The 18,443-nt window shown below is 43.2% G+C and overlaps 1 protein-coding gene and 1 non-coding gene across 2 annotated transcripts in view; both read left to right on the top strand.

The window, feature by feature from the left end:
- LOC115066769 (synapsin-3-like) overlaps window positions 1-18,443 on the top strand; it is a 174,755-nt gene that overhangs the window by 28,562 nt on the left and 127,750 nt on the right. The window lies entirely within an intron of this gene.
- Window positions 17,503-17,609, top strand: LOC115072051. Its single transcript, XR_003851111.1, has one exon. It is a non-coding gene; the product is annotated as a U6 spliceosomal RNA (small nuclear RNA).

Genomic DNA, 18,443 nt, shown 5'->3' on the forward strand with positions numbered 1-18,443 from the left:
TCGTGCAATGGCCTGAGGGTGGACGGAGGTAGGGTGAATAAGTATTAGTTACTCAGGTGTTGCTATGGCCAAATGTCTGATGAAACAACTTAAGAAAGGGAAGATTTACTTTGGCTCCTGGTTTCAGAGTTCTCAATCTATCACCTTGAGAAGGCATGGTGGAGCCAGCAGCTCACATCATGGTAACCAGGAAACAAGAGAAAAAGGAGTCTAGGACAGGATACAGTCCCTAAGGACACATGCCCTCATGACAGACTTCCTCCAGCTAGGTTCTTCCTCCAGAACTACTCGAAACAGCACCACTAGCTGGCAACCGAGCATTCAGCATGTGATCCTGTGGGGCAGCATTTCAGATTCCAGTCATAGAATGGGAGTTCTAGGGAATGGGGCTGACTTTATTGCAGAAACAGAAAGAAGGCAAGTTTGGTGTGGAAAATGAGCAGGGAGAGGGCCTGGATCATGTCAGTCCTGGTTGTGAAAAAAGCTTAAATTCAACACAAAGCAGAAGCAATGGAAAGTGTCAGAATGGGGTGGACAATCAAGAGACAGTCAGGTGGCATCATCAAGGCAAGCAGAGAATTGCGTCTATCCAGTGACCATGACCATGGGGTTGAAAGTAGACACTCAACTTTCGAGTTAGTAGTGGCAGGTGTGGGAGGTGAGGCAAGGGAAGAACCGTGCAGATCCAGCTAAGGAAACTGAGTGGTTATTGCTGCCGTGCGAGAGACAGAAAGTGCGGGGTGTGGCAGAACATCAGGAACTCTGGACCTGAAAAGTTTGACACTTTTTAGCCATGTCTCCTCTGCTCTCCAGAATGCACTTGCTAAATTCCTCATTAGGACAGCACCTGGCCACTAGGAGCACTGCCAGGTGGCCATCTGCCCTGCCCTAGGCAGGGGAGTGCTGACTGGGAACTGAAGTAGGAGGATTGAGGCCTGGCTCAGCAGGTGTGTTCTCTGTGAATGTGTCTCCATCTGTCTGTCTGCCTCTCTGACTGTGTCTCTGACTTTCCATCCATGACTCTACTTTGTCTCCTGTTTTTCTTTGTATGTCTCCATTTCTGTGTCTGTCTCTTGAGACAGAGACACACAGACAGAAAGACAAATATATCTCTCCCTCAGTGTGTGTGTGTGTGTGTGTGTGTGTGTGTGTGTGTGTGTGTGTGTGTCTCCCCTGCCAGTAGCTTTATCAAGATGTCTCCCGTGACTGGTGTTTTCCCATCATTTCAGTCCCTTCCTTCACATTCTCAGAGATGCTGTAGGCCAGAAGTCAGTCCCTTCCTTCACATTCTCAGAGATGCTGTAGGCCAGAAGTTCCCTTTTTCTCGAGGAAGGAGGCCAGTTGCTCTCTTATCCAGTAGGCAGGAAGGTTCCTACCTCGTTCTCAAAACTTGGCAGTAGGCATCTCATTGACTCCGGCTCTGCCTGCTGCTTTCTCCAACTCAACAAGTCCAAGGCCAAACATTGGTACCATGCCTTAGTTGTCAAAGCCACGCTCAGGACCTTTTCCTCAAATCTATAGTGATGAGTATGTACGCAGGGCACTACAGGGAGCACCTTGTTTAATCCTACTTGGTGACTGACAAGTGGTCCCAGAAGTCTTCTCAGGGGAGGCAGAGAGCTCAGAGCATGGATCAGAATAAATACCAAGAGACAGTGGTGAAGCCCAGGGAAGGGTGTGCCCAAGGAGTGAACAGAGACGTGAAACCACTGTATGAGAGTCAGAGCGTAGGGATGGGGCACAAGCACCTCTGTGTAAATGGCCAAGCTCAACTTGAATATTCGAGAAGCTAGATCCCAAGGGGACTAGGGCACTTGGTATGGTAAGACTGCCCATGGATCCTGCCCTCAGGTCTGCCCAGGCTTGACTCCTAATGCTACAAAGAGGCAGGGCTGCTGCATGGTCAGGGTTGTGGCCACCAGAGCTGAGATAGCTGAGTTTGATTTGTAGCTCTGCCAGATAGTGGTCCACACAGTGAGTAATCATCCCACCTGCCTCATAGGTGGGGAGGATGCATGACCTATTTGTATCAGAGCAGAGTCTTACAAGCTGAGTGACCATAAGCAATGCTTATTGATGCTGGACCTCAGTTTACACATCTGTAAAATGGAAGTGATATCATTTCCTGGCCAGGGTTGTTGGGAGGCCTGGGGACCAATCTTTTGGATCATCTGAACAGTACCTGATCTTTAAAAAGGCTCAATAAATAGTAGTCAACCCAGTTTCCACCATAACTACTGTCAGCCTCATGAGTATCATCACCATCATGAAATTCCTTATTGTAGTCAGTCCCTGATCAATTACTTTCCTTGTTGCTATGATTAAATACCTGACAAAAGCAAATTAAGGAAACAAGAGTTCAGTTTGGCTCACAGTATGAGCATGCAGTTCTTCATGGCAGTAAGTGGTGGCAGGAGTGTGAGGCAGCTGCTCACATGGCATCCACAGTCAGGAAGCAGAGAGAGATGGGTGCTGGTGCCCAGCTTGCTTTCTCCTTTTTGTTTAGTCAAGGACCCTAGCCCATGGAATGGTGCTGCCTACATTTAAGGCAGTATATTAGTCACTTTTCTGTTGCTGTGACAGAAACACTGGCCCAAGCAATTTCTAGAAGGAAGAGTATTTGAGCTTATGGTTCCAGGGGAATTACAGTCCGTCATGGCAGGGAGGCATGGTGGCTGGAGTGGCTGGAGCAGGAGCAGCAGAAGCTAAGTTCTTACATCATCACACAGGCACAAGAAGCAAGAGAGTGACTGGAGATCCGGCAAGGCTTAAGAACTCTCTCAGCCCACCCCCAGTGACATGCTTCCTCCAGGATAGCTGCACCTTCTAAAACTTCCCAAAACAGTGCCATCATCTGGGGACAAAATGCCCAAATACTTGGAGCCTATGGGGGACATTTTCATTCAAACCATCACAGGTGGGTCTTCCTGCCTCAGTTAAGATCCCTCAGAATCTCTATAAAATCCCTCAGACATGCCCAGAGGCTTGCTTTTATGATGATTTTTAAAGCCCATCAGGTTACTAAGATTAACCGTCACAATCTTCAACTTATAACAGATTTCACTAATTTTTTTTTCTTTTTAATTACTCAAAAGTGATACAAATTTCCTAGAAATTGTACTTCAGCTTCTGAATTCTGGTAATTTCTGGGCTAGCAATAGGCTCACATGATCCTTTTGATGCTGGCTGAGGCTATGATTCAATTCCCAGGTAGTCAATGGATCAATAGTGGGCACACCTCATACTGTAGAGTGCTGTCTTGCAAAGTAATGATGTTCAGTAGGTTGAATGGACTGGATGCATCATCTTCCTACAGTATTTTCAACATACGATGTGCTATAACCCTTTGTGTTTTGTTTTTGTTTTTTTCATTCTTGTTTTTATTTTGTTTTGAGATCGGGTCTCCCTGTAGCCCCAGCTAGCCTGGAATTTGCCATGTAGACCAGGCTAGTCTCAATCTCACGGAAATATGCCTGCCTCTGCCTTCTGAGTGCTGAGATTAAAGGCATGTGCCACCATACCTGGCTATATCCACTTTGTACGTCAAGGGGTGTCTGCACGTCTGAATGGAATGTTCTGAGCCCTAGTTGCTGCTTCCCCCCTCTCTCTGCCCAGTCTACATCATGTCATCCAGCCTGGAGATGGGAAGCTATGTGCTACAAATCAGGGCTTCCTGAAAGACTACATGCCTTCCTCTAGGCAACAGAGACTCAGCAGCTGTGCTCTCAACCTTCACTTGTCATGTGGAACACTGCCCACAGCAGTGCCCCATTCTCTGGGGCTGTTCACTTCAGCATTCCACAGAGAGTAGGAGCCAGAGCCTCGTCTGGAGCCAGACTGTGGTCTGGAGGAGTAGTCAGTAAATCAGATGTACAGACCAATAGCAGTGGATCCTTTGGATCCTTTGGAGGCGTCATGGTTCATTATGATCATTAACTTGTTTGGATTTAGAATCACCTAGAAAATATACCTCTGGATGTGTCTATGAAGTTGTTTCTAGAGAAGTTCAACCAAAGAAGGAAGACCCATCCAGAATGTGGGCAGCACGAACCACGGGCTGATGTCCTCATCTAAATAAAGAGAAAAAAGTAAATGAATCAGCAGTGCTGGTCGCTGTCTGCTTCCTGACTGTGACCTGCCACTCTATGCTCCTGCCGCATGTCTTCCACCATGATGAACTGTACTTTCAAACCGTGAGCCAAAATAAACCTTTCCTTCCTTGAGTTACCCTTGTCAGATGTTTTATCACAGCAATGAGAAAAGTTTTATGAATAGAGAAAGCTTGTGGCATAGAGACTGCAGGGTAATTTTCCAGTCTACAGGATCAGGCTTCTGAGGATGAAGCCTGCAGATCAGCCTTGTTTACCCAGGTAATATGGATGCACATTAGAGTTTGAGACTTGTAAATCAATGAAGAACTAAGCTTGTGATGGAAAGAAGCCTAGGAGTGGCATTTAAGAACAGAGGACTACTTCCCAGCCTACCCAGCTTGGAGGCTGCTGAGGACTGGATGAATTACCATGAATTTCAAGGAAGAATAAGATTTAACTATGCCATGAAGACATGAAAGCTGTGCCGAGCAGAGAATATTGAATGTGTGCAGACCTGTTGTTTAGATCCACTGATGCTCAGGGAATATGTGATATGCATTGACCCTCACAAGAGAGTCTTTCCCAGACAGATCAGTATCATAATGTGACGACTTCTCTGTCCCCAGTTTGAAATGATTCAATCCAGAAATAACACTGTAAAATATGCTAGAATAAATACAGGATTTATTTTCTAAGAAGTCAACATTGCTAAAAGTCACCATAATTTATTCTGAAGGACCCATCATAAGCAGCTGTCACAGAGAAGCCCAAGATACCCACTGAGCCTGGGCTCCAGCTCTTTGGGGATCTGTGTGGATTTTGGACATGACCGTCAGGTGATGAAATCTGTATTAGTCAGAGGCAAACTGGCATGATGACTAGATAGATTCAAGTTTCATCCCTAGCTGTGGCTGGCACTGCCTGGAGGGCTGTACAAATTCTTTATATAAATAAGTCTCGTGGTTATTTTGTGGATATCTCAGTGATAATTGTCCTTATAATTTTCAGATTACTCAGTGCCTTAATTTGTTGTGTAAATATGTTTACGTCCATGAACTTGGTTTTGAACTGTTTTGATACTTATGTGTTTGGATGTATTTTGGATGGTGAGGTGATTAGAAATAAATGGAAGAATCTCTGTCAACTGGATTTCTAGGAGACTCTCTCTTATGGAATTGTCTGGCACCCTGGGGTGCCTCCCAGAAAAAGAGGGAGTTAGTGCAGAAGGCTCACTTACCACTCACCTGCAAAATCTAGTTTCAAAGCTGGAATCTTCTTTGTTTGGGTTCCCACACTATACTGCTTGTGGGAAAAATAATGTCACTCACAGGAGACAGCAAGGCCTGTGGGATTTGAACTCATTAAAGACAGCATGTGCTGTCGTGTTGGTGTGGCTGGAAAGGAACTCTGTGCTCCACAGGCCCAGGATGTCTGTCAGCCCAGGGCTGCTCCTCAGCAGGTGCACACGACCTTTTCTTCAGAAAGTTGAGCATCTTTTAGCTTGCAAACTGAATGATACAGTCTATGGGTTCTCCACCTTCCCCAAGAGACTGTCTATGTCAGAGTCATCAATATATTGGTGAAGGTGAGGTCCTTTTGTCCCCAGGAATTTTTAAACTTTCTATCCAAATACTAGTTCCTAAGGGGAAATACAAAACAGAATTCCTTTCAGCCCTCAAGGAGCAGAAGATGGAGCGAGGGAGAGTGTTTGAGTCTGGGTGTGTTTACACAGCGGAGGAGCCCACTAAAAACTGAAGATGGATACTCCTCCGGGATTGCAAGTTTGGTTCAGCTAAAGTATATGAGTCAGGCAGAGAGAGAGAGCTGCTTTCTTTAGTATAATAGCACATTTGGTCTTCACAAAAAAATAGGTGGAGGGGGCTGGCAAGATGTCTTATTATGTAAAGGCCCTTGCTACCAAGCCTGATGGCCTGAGTTCAATCTCTGGGATCCTCGTTGTGGAAGGAGAGAAGTGACTCCTGTAAGTTGTCCTCTGAACACACATCAGCTATGGAGTGTTCAAAAATAAATTTTTTTAAAAAGAGATAAAGAGTCGGGCATGGTGGCACATACCTTTATTCCCAGCACTCGGGAAGCAGAGGCAGGTGATCTGTGAGATCACGACCAGCCTGGTCTATAAATTGAATTCCAGGCCAGCTGGGGCTACAGGGATACCCTATCTCAAAAAGACCAAGAAAAAACAAAAACAAAACAGAAGCAGGTGAACGTAGTGGCTGGCTGTTTTAAACAGGTTCACCCCACAGTTATTTCTTCCTTACTATTACTTTTATAGGTGCTTAGGATGCATCAGGGAAGGGGTCAGACAGTAGTCTCTGATCTTGAGGCACTTGCATTCTATCAGAACATGTTAGAAGTGGCCAATCAACAGAATAAGCTGTGTGGTTTATAGTGGTATGTATGCTAGAGAGCAGGAGAGATTCCAAGTGCCCAGCAGTGGCCACCAGAGGGGAGGAATCCCATCCAGGGTGGCATTTGTGTAAAGACCTAAAGAGGGTAAAGGGTGACCAGCCAGGCATCTGGAGAGACTTCCTGGACCAGCCAGTGTAGAGCAGCCACATAGAAGTTCCATCACTGAAATTCCTTGTTTTTCCTCATTATCTAAGAAACGAGCCAGGTTTTTTGTATTCCTCATCTAATGAACCAGTGTGGGAGGCCCGAGTGTTGGCCTGCAGAACACTGAGCAGGTAACTTGGAAAGGGAGTTTTAAGGATTGAAAAGCAATTTCATGGAGAGTGAAGGTTCTGTTCTGAGTTTTGGTACTTACACGGATATGTTAAAATTCATGGAACCACATACCCAGAAAGTCCATTTAATTTCATATTAACCTGAACAACAATATTTTCAAAAGCACCTTGGCAAATTTTACTTTGATTTGCCCGAAGACCTAAGAAATAAGTAAAGGCAAATTTAGCAGCTCCAACTTGGCAGGTGGAGAGCCTGTGGTCTAGACATTACTAAGCTGTCAGCTTGTTCTCATATAAATACCGCAGTCCCATCACAATGCCTTCCCAGCTAAAGGAACCTCTGTCGGACCTGTCAAAAAGTCTTCTGGCACTGTCAAAAAGCAATCGGTGCTGACCCCAGGGGACACCAGTTGCTTACCAATACCAGATACTGTCCCAGATACCTTACAATATTAAGCCACTTAATTCTCATAAGATCCCTATGAAATAGGTGCTGTTCTATCGTCTTTATTTTGCAAACAAAAAACTGAAGCTCAGGGAGGTGAGAGAACTTTTCTGAGGCCTTGTGGGTAGGCAGTAGCAGAGCCCATCGGCGTAAGCTACAGGCTAACGGACTCTGGCTAGCTGTATCCAGCACCAGAGCAGAGAACTGAGGCTGTATGGTTGCGACGGTTAGTTTCTGTCAACTTGGTACAAACCTGGACATATCTGGGAAGAGGGAATCTCAATTGAGGAATTTTCTCCATCAGATTGGCCTGTGGGCATGCCTGTGGAGCATTTTATTGATTCTTAATTCATGTAGGACGGCCCAGTCCACTGTGGGCAGTGCCATCCCTGGGCAGGTGGGCCTGGGCTATATAAGAAAGCAGGCCCAGCGAGCCAGAAGAAGCATTCCTCTGTGGCCTCTGCTTCAGTCCTGCCTTGAGATCCTGCCTTGGCTTCCCTTGGTGATGGACTGTAACCTGTAAGGCAGATCAACCTTTTTCTCTCCCAGGTTGCTTTGTTCAGTGTTTTATCACAGCAACAGAGAAGCAAGCTAGAACCGCGGTTTTAATCAGTGTTTGGGAGGGCGCTTGTTCTGGAAGGAAATCACTACTGGGGTCATTTTGTTGAATCCTGAGACCGAATAGGAGGATTGACAGGCCCTGGTGAGTGAGCAGCCAAAGCCTATGAAGGAAAAAGGAGAAGCCTAGTGTGAGACTCAGGCTTCTGTCCTAAGACTCACGATGGGTCCCCGAAGTGGGGACCCAGATGCATAAGCCCATCTGAGGGTGAGCAAGGGGATGGACCGAGTTTCACTGAGACATCTGGGCAGAGGTGTCATCTTCCTTCCCTGGGCTCATCAGTTATCTTTCCCCAAGCCGCCGATGCCACTGTGGGATAACTCTTCACAGAACTCTTCCCACTCTGATGCAAAACCCGAGAGACCCTGTGATTTGTCCTTTATTTCTGTCTTCTGGTCCTACCACCCAGTCTGAGACCTTTTTTAACGTGTTTCCACCCTTCTCAATACTCTCCCTTCCTACCACAGCCTACAAGAAGTTTTCAGGGTTGCCAAAGAAAGTGTTTCGGATCTGTTTTTCCAATCTGCTGTGGCCACTCCCGCCCTCTACTGGCCATCACGTGGCACTGACCCTGCTTTTGCACTTTGCAGCTTTTTTTATTTTAATTTAATAACCACATGATTAGAAGAAGCATTTCATTACAGCTTTAACATATTCAACACAGCTATTGTTAAGTAGAATACCAATCACTTCAACATCAGCACTGAGATACTGTGATAATTGATCTTTGGCAACCAAGATGATGTCTAAGTGGATGATGGGTGGGTACCATATACAATGTGTGTACATGGGACAAAGTTGTGATGCATGTTCTGGGTGGGATGGAGTGGTAATGTGTGATTTTACCACACTATTCAGAATAATATGAGTTTAAAACACATGAATAGTTTGTTTCTGGAACTTTTAAATTTAACATCTTTGGACTGTGATTCACACTGGGTGACTGAAATCTCAGAAGGAGAAACCCTGGATAATGGAGAACTGTTATATAAACGCTCTATAGTCTGTGTCCCACACAGGTCAAGCACACTCCATCATGTCTCTCTCCTCTCTATAACCCTCCTATGAAATACTTTCAGAATCGTATTAAACCCAAAATTACTTTCAGTACAGCCTTTTGTGTTCTGATGCCTGATTTCTCTCTATCTTTGCAATTTTTTTCTCCTGAAAATATTCTTCTTCCCCAGTGGAGCTACCCATCTTTTCTTTCTTCAGCTGTGCCTAGCTTTTGCCTACCCTGGGGCCTTTGCACATATACTTCTTGTTTTGGTTTTTCACATCTCAACTTAAAGGCTTATATCCATGCAAAGTGGAATTGTCTCTGTTTCCTGGTAACATGATATATATCTATATCTATATCATCTATATCTCTGTCTATCTATCTATCATCTATCTATCTATCTATCTATCTATCTATCTATCTATCTGTGTTCCACAAAATCTCTCAGAGCTGATTTTAAAAATTAGTCGTTACAAGATGTAAAACCAACAGAATCAGTAGAATTTCTTTACCCTAACAATGAAATAATGAAAATCAAATTAATAAACTGGCCATTTCCTGTCATGGTTCTAACAACATACAATGAGAAGAGGTGGTCTCTTTGGTAAAAGGCACTATGGAAACTGGGTATCTACACACAGAAGACTAAAACTGAATCCTTGTCTCACACCACACATAAAGAAACTGTTAAAGTTATTGGAGAGATGGCGCAGTGGTTAAGAGCACTGGCTGCTCTTGTAGAGGACCTGGGTTTGGTTCCCAGCACCTACATGGCGTAACATGGAGTTACATCCGTAACTCCAACTCCAGGGGATCTGACACCCTCTTCTGACCTCTACAGGCATTGCATGATATGGGTGCACTTACATGCAGGCAATAGATTCATACACATAAAATAAAAATAAAATATTGAAAGAAAGAAACTGTTAAACTATCAGAGGAAAACATAGGGAGAATGTTCATGACTTTGGTGTAGCAATGACATCTAGGTTATGTCCCCCAAACACAGGCAACATAAGCAAGAAGAAACAAATGGGATTGCATCAAACTAAAACACTTCTGCAAGTCAGAGGAAGCAGTCACTAGTGCAAAGAGACAACCTGTGCACTGGTGGAAATTATTGCCAATATATATCTGATAAGTTTGTACCCAGGGGCTGGAGACATTGTTCAGGGGCTAAGAGCACTGGCTGCTCTTTCAGAGGACCTGGGTTCAGTTTCCAGCACCTACTTGGCAGCTAACAACTGTCCTTAACTCAGTTCCAGGGGATTCAACACCCTTTTCTGGCCTCCATGGGTATTACATGTATGTAGTGCACCTACATACAAGCAGGCAAATGCTTGTACATATAAAATAAAAATAAAGACATTTTAAAAAAGAAGTTAGTATTCAAAAATATATAAGAATCTCAATCCAACATCAAGGAAACAACTCATTCTAAAAATAGATAAAGCATCTGCATAGACATTTCTCAAAACATGATATACACATATGGCCAATGGATACATTAAAAATGTTTATCATGGGCTCACACTGAAGAGAATTTGGAAACACAAATTAGACTCTATAGGCTTTATTATACATATAATAAAGTACATTAAATTGGATGGGGACAATGAGGGGAGGTGGGGATGGGAGAGGGCATCTAAATACCATAAAATTTTATTGTGTGATAATTGCAAAATTTCAGTTAAAGAAATCACAAAAGATGCTCATTCACCATTGGGGACATGCAAATGGAAACTCAGTGCTATCATATTGTATTGTTAGAATGGTTATCATAAGTAATGTTAAAGACAGGCTGGGGCTGGAGAAGTGGTTCACCAGGTAAAGGTGCTTGCAGCCAAGCCTGGTGACCTGAGTTCCATCCCTGGGACCGACATGGTGGAAGGCAAGAAGCAAGTCATACAGATTGTCCTCGACTCCCACACATATTCTGTGGCACATGTGTATGTGTGCACACACACAGTAATGAATATAATTTTTACATTTTTAAAAAAGCTGTCTGGCAAGAGTGTAGAAAAGGAAAGCATTTGTGTATGTTAATGGGAATGTAAATTAATATAGTCATTACGGAAAATACTATGGCGGTAGCTCAGAAAACTAAAAATAGAATTACCATTTGGTCTGACAATCCCACGTCTGGGTATATATTCAAAAGAGTAGAAATCCCTATGCCAACGAGAGAGAGGTGACGAGACTCCTGTATTTGTTTCATCATTATTCCAGTAACCAAGATGTGAAATCAGCCTGTGTTCATTGCCAGGTGAATGAATAAAGACAAGATGGTGTTTATACCAATGAAATGCCATCATACCTTTAAAAAGAAGGAAATCCTGTCGTTTTCAACAAGGACGAACCTGGAAAACGTTATGTTAAGGGAAAATAAAATGGGCAGAGAAGGATAAATATTTGCATGACCTTGCATATGGCATCTAAGAGTTAAACTCCCAGCAGTGCAGCGTAGCACGGTGAGTACTAGCAGAAGAGGGTGGGTGGGTGGAGGTGGGCGTAATGTTGACCGGCATTGCTAGGAAGAAGAGCTTCAGCTGTTGTGCAGACAACGGAATTAAATATTAAATAGCAATGCATCTTGTACTTCCAAATTGCCGAAGGAGTTCTTAAATGCTTTCACCACAAGGGTCTTGCAGAGGACCTGAGTTCAGTTCCCAGCACCCACCTGGCAGCTAGCAACCTGTAACTCCAGTTCCAGGGGATCCAACACTCTCTTCTGGCCTCCACAGGCATTACACACACGTGTGTGTACTTATATACATGCAGGCAAAACATTGATATGCGAAAAATGAAAATAAATTTAAAAATGCTTCCACCACCAAAAATAAGTGTAAGAGATAATTTTGTTATTTTACTTGCTTTAACTATCCCATAAAATAAACATATATAAAACATAATATCATCTGTCAGTTTTAAAGGCCACCTTTCTGATTGTCCTCTTTACAGCAGGCCTACCCTGTTACTCTCTGTGATGTCACTCTGTGTTCTTTACAGGCCAGAGCTGCTTGTTCTTTTTATCTGCTCACCTTTGCCAGGCCGAGGGGCTTCTCTGCATCCTATAGTAGGGGGAGTTGCAGGAGAATCCTTGACCATTATCAAGGGTGACCAGAGATTAAAAGAAACCAGGCCTAGTAAGGCATAACTATAATCCCAGATACTTGGAAAGCTGAGGTAGGGGGGTTGGAAGTTTAAGGCCAGGCTGGGCTATTTAGTGAAGCTCTGTCTCAAAATAAGAAATCAAAAAGAGGGCTAGAGATATACATCGATGATACAGGGCTTGCTGGACGTGCAAAAGGTTTGTAAGATGCAAGTCTTCTGAAGGTGGTTGAATTCCTACCAGTGTGATGTTGACCAGCGTTCCCAAAAGAAGGCTGTTAAGTCAACTCCGAAGTCCCTCCCACTCTAACATTTCATAATGTTTTTATCCAGTATTTTAAACATGGAGGAGGCTCAGTTCCAGAAGTAACCAGTAGCTAGTTGGAATTAGCCTTCTCACACATGATAATCATGAACTTTAGACAAATTTATCTAAAAGAAAATATGTGCTATTGCTAGAGACAGAGAAAATAGGCACAATATGGAAGAGACATCACCCTTGAGAGAAATCATCCCACCTCCACCCCTGGTGAGATGGAAAGCCAGGCACAGAGCATCCAGAACTCAACAAAGAGCTGCATCGAATGGTTTGGTGAGTAACTGGGAAGAACACAGGCTCACAGGTCTGGAGATGGAGAGCTTCTGAAGGATGTTCCACTCCCTCCTCCCCAGCAGACCTGCTGAGGCTCTGCTAAAATAGTATTACTTCCTGCCCCTCCTCAGACCAACTCTGCTTTTCCTTCTCACTGACAGTTGTTGATGAGAACAGCACTCTCCAATAAGCCTGCTTGTAAGACACTATGGCGGGGGGGATGCCTCTCTGGGGAACCTAACTCAGAACAATTGAAGGTATTTCAAAATATCTATTCTTTTCTACAGCAATAGAAGGTCCATCGAGTTTGAAGCATAAAATCAGTCGCAGGGCTGGAGCAATGGCCCAGTCACTAAGGTGCTTGCTGTGCAAACACAAGGACCAGAGCTGAGATTGCTACCACCCACTTAAAACTCCAGGCACAGTGGCGTGCATCTCTATTCCCAGTACTGGGGAGGCAGAGACAGGTCAATTTCAGCCTAGCTGAATAAATCCCTGCAGCTCAGCCTAGCTGAATCACTGAGCTCTGGGTTTAGTGAAAGTACCTGTCTTAAAAAATAAGGTAGACAGCAATTGAGGAAGAGACTCATTGTTGGCCTCTAACTCTACACAAGTGCACACACATGCATGCACACACAGCTGCATGAACATGTGTATACAACATTCATGCATATACACTTCAATTAATGTCTAAGGATTAATTAGAACCGTAAAGATTATATGCACTAATCACAAGTGAATTGCGCTGAGAACTGCAGCAAAATACCTTAAAGAGCAATGAAATTTAAAAAATACATACATGTTAATATAACCCATGGGTCCAAAAGATCTTAAGGCAAACGGAGAATAATGTGAAATTGAAGATAAGGAAAATACATGCCAAGTTCCCAGGATGCGGCTAAAGCAGCCCTCCGAGGAAAATGTGTTGTGTAAATGCTTACGATGGAAAAGAAGAAAGCTTTTAGATCGATGGTCTATGTTTTCATCTTATGACTCTAGAAAATAGAAGAGAAATAAACAAACCAAAAGTAAGGGGACGAAAGAAAGTAAAAAGGACAGAAATAAGTGAAATTAAAAACAAAGGATGGCCGGGCGTGGTGGTGCACGCCTTTAATCCCAGCACTCAGGCAGAGGCAGGCGGATCTCTGTGAGTTCAAGGCCAGCCTGGTCTACATAGTGAGTTCCAGGACAGCTGGGGCTTCAGGGAGACCCTGTCTCAAAAAGATCAAAAGAAAAAAAAAAGGAGAAAATTGAAAAGACTGCAAGTCAAGACTGCAATCAAAATGAAAAGAAAAGAATTAAAATTACCAATATTAGTAATAATATGAGGAATTATGAAGATCCATTAGAAAGTTAAAAAAGTATCTGAGCAATTTTGTGCCAGTAAGTTTCACACTAAAGTGAAGTGGTCAAATGGCTTGAAATTGCATAAAACCAGGGTACAAGCAAACACGAAATGCAAATAGAGGTATAAAAGAAGTTAAATTTTTCTTGAAAAATTGATTTACTCTTTGAACTGGAGAGATGGCTCAGTGGTTACGAGCACTGGCTGCTCTTGCAGAGGACCCAGGTTTGGTTCCCAGCACCCACATGGTGGATAACAACCTTCAGTAACTCCAGTTCCAGGGGATCTAACATCCTCCTCTGACCCTCCAAGGGCATTGCATGGCTCGGGTACACTTACATACATGTAGGTAATATACTCGAACACATAAAATAAAAATAATAAATTTTAAAAATAATTTATTTTTTATTTTATGTCTTATATGTCTCTGTGTAAGTGTGCCACATGTGTGGAGGTGCCTGTGGAGGCCAGAATAGGGCATCAGAGCCCCTAAAGCTGGAGTTACAGGCAACTGTGGGCCACCCCACATGGGTGCTAGGAGTTAAACTCAGGTTCTCTGTAAAAGCAGTAAGCACTCTTAAGCACTGAGCCATCTCTCCAGCTCCAAGAGATTGGATTCCTATTTATAAAAGAAAACAGTTTCCCACAAAAAAATGACTAAGATAAAATGATAAGTCCGTGTTGGTCAGGATGTGGGACAAATGTTCTCAAACAGAACGTGAGAAATAGCGCAGCCACTGGGAAACTTTTGGATAGTTTCTTAAGTCAAGCATGTACTTAATGTATGACCTAACAAGTTACATCTTAGATATTTCCCATAGTAAAGATTGAGCTCTTAGTCTATCTTTGCATTCATTCATCATCTATGTCCACAAAATACTTGTAGCAATTCTAATAATACGCCAAAGCCAGAAATAGTTTAATTATCCATCAACAAGGGAACGGAAAGCAATTTGTGGGACTGGGAATGTAGCTCAGTTGGTAGAATGCTTACCTAGTATGCATGAAGCCTGGGGTTCTATCCCCAGTACTGTATAAACTGGGCGTAGTACATACCTATAATCCCAGCACTTGGGAGGTAGAGGCAGCAAAGTCAGAAGTTTGTGGCCATCCTCGGCTACATAGTGAGTTTGAGGCCAGCCTCAGGCGATCCTATCTGAAAAAGGAAGAGGAGGAGGAGGTATAGGTAGGGCAGAGATATGGCTGCCCAGCAGTCCATACTTCTGGGAAGATTAGCTAGGTCCCATAAAGGAGGGGTGGGCTGATATTCCAGTAGGGGTCCGTTGTATTTCCTTAATCACAGATATCAGGCTTTCAGCCCAGGGCTGTGTACCCTGACTCCCTAGCAGTTTAGGGGAAGCTTCGGAGATATATTTAAGCATCTTTATTTTTAAAAACAATGTAGAAGCTTGGGTATAGCTCAGTGGTACAGAATTGGCCTAGGATGCCTGAGTGTAGCTCCTAGTAAGGGGGAGGAGGAGGAGGAAAGAAAGAAAGAAAAAAGAAAGAGAAGAGGAAACAAAAAACCAATCCGTCAAACAAACCAACCATAGCCCATAGTTTGGGCTTTAGCCATCCAGTGACATGTTACTTGGTAAACAAAAACTAGAATGACTGATTATTGGTAGGTGCAACATAGACGATTCTCAGAACCATTATATTAATGAAAAGCAGTCAGTAATAAACAAATAATATATGTGACGCCATTTATATGAAGTTCAAACACAGGTAAAAATAATAAAAGGTGTCCTATTGGAGGTCTTTCCTTGTTTTGAGGAGGTGTGTACTGACCGGAAGGGGGTAGAAAAGGACTTTGAGGTGATAGAACTAGATAAATCCTATACCACCGTATGCATTTAACGAAACTCAAAGGACTGTACTGGGAAGGACTTTGCATTTTACTCTAAGTAAATTTTACAATAATAAAGTACAAAAATATATGTTCTAGTTCTATGGTTTAAATAGTCATTGTTCTCAGTGGGATATTTTGATCTTAAATAATGAAATTTTAAAAAAATAAAGGCAACTTCATTCTTGGGCCAGTGAGATGGCTCAGCCTATAAAGGGACCTGAGGTCAAACCACATGACCTGAGTTCAGTCTCTGGGTCCCATGTAGTAGAAAGAGAGAACTGATACCTGCAAGTTGTCCTCTGACTTGCACACACATGCCATGGTACACGTGCATACACACACACACACACACACACACACACACACGCACACAAAATCAATTTAATAAATGTAACAAAAAGTTTTTCAAGAAACATTCTGTTCAGAAAAGCATTCATGATTATATATACATATATGTATACACATATGTGTGTGCAAAGGTGTACGTGTGTGGTATGTCTGTTCCACTTATAGCAAATTGCCATGGACTGTGTGGATTAAACAACAGGAATTTATTTTCTCATAGTTCCAGAGTCTGCAAGTCTGAGAGAAGGCAGTATAGTGGGGTCTGGCAAGTATCCCCTTTCTGGCTTACAGATGGCTGTGTCTTATCTGTGTCCTCACATGGTACGGAGAGGTGTCTCTCGTAAGAGCTTTGTTCCCATCCTGAAAAATATTCCCACCAACACTGGCTGAACTGTAACTACCTTGGGAAGGCCTCAGGTCCATGTCCCTTCCCACTAGGGATTCATTTCAATCTGTAGCAATTTGCATTTGAGAAAATCTGGAAAATACAAATGAAAGGGAAAAGGTCAGATACTGTTACCAACACATAATTGCTGCTGTGACTTATTTCTAATTTCAAAGTTTTGTTACCTTTATATATGACCGTAGTTATTCTGTGTGCAATTTTATATTCAGAGTTTTTCATTTATTTTTTCTTTTTGTAGTGCTGAGGAGCCAACCCAGAGCTTCCTAGATACTACTTTGTTCTACCACTGAGCTACAGCTCAGCCCTTTAAATTACTTATTTTATTTTGAGGTAGTTTTTCACTGTTATTCAGAGTGACCTTGAACTCACTAGAGCCCAGACAGGCTTTGAACTGTTGATCTGCCCATCTCTAGCTCCAAAATAGCTGGGATTATTGGCATGTACCACCAGGCACAGACTTGATGTATTTAATTTAATTTAATATTACAGCATGAAATTTTGTTCTGTCACTAAAATGGCTTTTTCTAGACCCTTTTAAAAAAAGATGTATTTTCTGTTGCCTCTTCATTATAGTTATTCCTTTCTTCAGTCATTTGTATTGCTTCGAGAACTCTCGGTAGGGTTGGTTTGGTGGACATGAATTCTTTCAGCCTATTTGTGTCATGGAAGGGATCATTTTGGAAGAGGGAACAGAAAGATCGTAAGAGCCGGGGAGGAGGCACATGACCATAAGGAAACAGAGTCTTCTAGGCTCCTGGAAACTTGTTCATATGAACTCACAGTAATGGTGACAGCATGTTCAGAACCTGTGCAAACTCAATCAGACAAAAACCAGTATAGAACTGGGGAAATGGGCAGCAGGCCACAACTTTGGTGAGAAACTATTGGCAGCTGATTACTGCTGGGTGAGGGAGAGTTGATCTTCATAGGAGTGATGCTAGACAGGCTGAACAGGCCTTAGTGGATGAACTCACATCGAGGGACATCTGGGGTGCTCACTTCGGCAGCACATACACTAAAATTGGAATGATATAGAGAAGATTATCATGGCCCCTGCGCAAGGATGACACATAAATCCGTGAAGTGTTCCATCGTTTTGAAAGATTGTAAGAGCCAGGGCTGGTTCATGAACACAGGGAGGTGGAGGCTTCCAGGCCACTGGAGGCTTGCTCATGTGAGCCTGTGGCAGTGGTGGCGTTGACTGTGGGACCCATATCAGCTCAATTAAACAAGGGCCCAAAGGGGAGGTGAGAAATAGGTGGTGGGCCAGCACTAGATTGAGAACTATTTAAGACTGATTGTTGCTGGGTAAGGGAGAGTATGACTTACATACGACCACTGGATGGGCTAACGACTCCAGTGGACACATTTACGCCAAAGGACACTTGAGTATAAACACCTAAGTGAATAGGACTCAGCATGTATGGCAGAGTGCATAGGGTTCAGTGGGGGTATAGGAGGAGGCATGGATGGGGGAGGGCGTCTGTATTTGAGTGGGAAATGTTTTATGAAATTTAAAAAGCTCAATAAAAATTCTCAAAAAAAGAAACATCTGGGTACACAAACTTGACTTGATAGGCCTTAATGTAGATCACAAAATGCCTGAAGTCCTGTGGGTGGGCTATAGGGGAAGTGCAGTGGGGCTTGGGGCTAAATATGATTAAGATGTATTATATCAAACCCACAAAACTCAATAAAAATATTTTTTTAAAAAGATGTGTTTTATTTTTAATCATCTATTTATGTGTGTGTGGGAGGGGGTTGTGCATGTGTGAGAGAAGATGTCCATAGAGTGCTAAGAAGGGATCAGAATCCCTGGCAGGAGTCACAGGTGGTTGTGAGCTGTCCATTGTGGGTTCTGGGAACCTAACGGGTCCTCTGTAAGAGCAGCAAGTGCTCTTAACTGCTGAGCCATCTCCCCAGCCCCACACC

This window comes from Nannospalax galili, unplaced genomic scaffold, assembly GCF_000622305.1.
Source record: "Nannospalax galili isolate Female #2095 unplaced genomic scaffold, S.galili_v1.0 scaffold39, whole genome shotgun sequence".
In the NCBI taxonomy this organism is placed as follows: domain Eukaryota; kingdom Metazoa; phylum Chordata; class Mammalia; order Rodentia; family Spalacidae; genus Nannospalax; species Nannospalax galili.